This window comes from Mandrillus leucophaeus, unplaced genomic scaffold, assembly GCF_000951045.1.
Source record: "Mandrillus leucophaeus isolate KB7577 unplaced genomic scaffold, Mleu.le_1.0 Scaffold139, whole genome shotgun sequence".
NCBI lineage: Eukaryota > Metazoa > Chordata > Mammalia > Primates > Cercopithecidae > Mandrillus > Mandrillus leucophaeus.
In genome coordinates, this window is record NW_012101354.1 from 2,360,028 (window position 1) to 2,361,582 (window position 1,555).

Below are 1,555 nucleotides of genomic sequence, written 5' to 3' on the forward strand. Positions count from 1 at the left end.
AATTACAAAAAATTAGCTGGGCGCTGTGGCAGGTGCCTGTAATCCCAGCTACTCGGGAGGCTGAGGCAGGAGAATTGCTTGAACCTGGGCAGCAGAAGTTGTAGTGAGCCGAGGTCACGCCACTGCACTCCACCCTGGGTGACAAACTGAGACTCTGTGTCTCAAAATACATACATACATACATAAAATAAAATAAAACAAAACAAAATTAGCTGGGCATGGTGGCAGGCACCTGTAATCCCAGCTACTTAGGAGGCTGAGGCGGGAGAATCACTTGGACCTGGGAGGCAGATGTTGCAATGAGCCAAGATCAGGCAATTGTACTACAGCCTGGGCAGCAAGAGTGAAACTTCCTCTCAAACAAAAAAAAAAAAAAGGAAGAAAAAAATCGGCCGGGCACGGTGGCTCATGCCTATAATCCCAGCACTTTGGGAAATCGAGATGGGCTTATCACCTGAGATTGTGAGTTCAAGGCCAACTTGACGAACATAGAGAAACCCCATCTTTACTAAAAATACTAAATTAGCTGGGCATGTTGGCACTTGCCTGTAATCCCAGCTACTCAAAAAAAAAAAAATCATCAACCTGTTTACCATCAGTAAACAGGTTGTATTTCCATCAGTTCCACATCCTCACCAGCATTTAATGTTGTTAGTCTTTTGGATTTTGGCCACTCTAATAGGTGCGTAGCAGTATTTGTTGTTCTAATTTCCATTTCCCTAATGACATATGATGTGGAGGATTTTTTTTTAATGTGTTTGAGATGGAGTTTTGCTCTTGTTGCCCAGGCTGGAGTGCAATGGAGTGATCTTGGCTGACCACAACCTCTGCCTTCTGGGTTCAAGCGAATCTCCTGTCTCAGCCTCCTGAGTAGCTGGGATTACAGGCATGTGCCACCATGCCCAGCTAATTATGTATTTTTAGCAGAGATGGGGTTTCTCCATGTTGGTCAGGCTCATCTCGAACTCCCGACCTCAAGTGATCCACCCGCCTCCGCCTCCGCAAGAGCAGGAATTACAGGCATGAGCCACCGTGCCTGGCCTTTTTTAATTTTTGAGATGGAGTTTTGCTGTTGTTGCCCAGGCTAGAGTGCAGTGGCACGATCTCGGCTCACTGCAGCCTCCGCCTCCCAGGTTCAAGCGATTCTTCTGCCTCAGCCTCCCAAGTAGCTGGGATTACAGGCATGCGCCACCATGCTTGCCTAATTTTGTACTTTTAGTAGAGACAGGGTTTCTCCATGTTGGTCAGGCTGGTCTCGAATGCCCGACCTCAAGTAATGTGCTCGCCTTGGCTTCCCAAAGTGCTGGGATTACAGGTGTGAGCCACTGCGCCCGGCCCGATGTAGAGCATCTTTTCATATGTTTATTTCCCATCTCTGTATCTTTTTTTGATGATGTGTCCATTAAGGTCTTCGGCCACTATTTTTTTATTTTGAAACGGAGTCTCACGCTGTCGCCCAGGCTGGAGTGCAGTGGCGTGATCTCGGCTCATTGCAAGCTCTGCCTCCCGGGTTCACGTCATTCTCCTGCCTCAGCCTCCCGAGTAGCTGGGACTA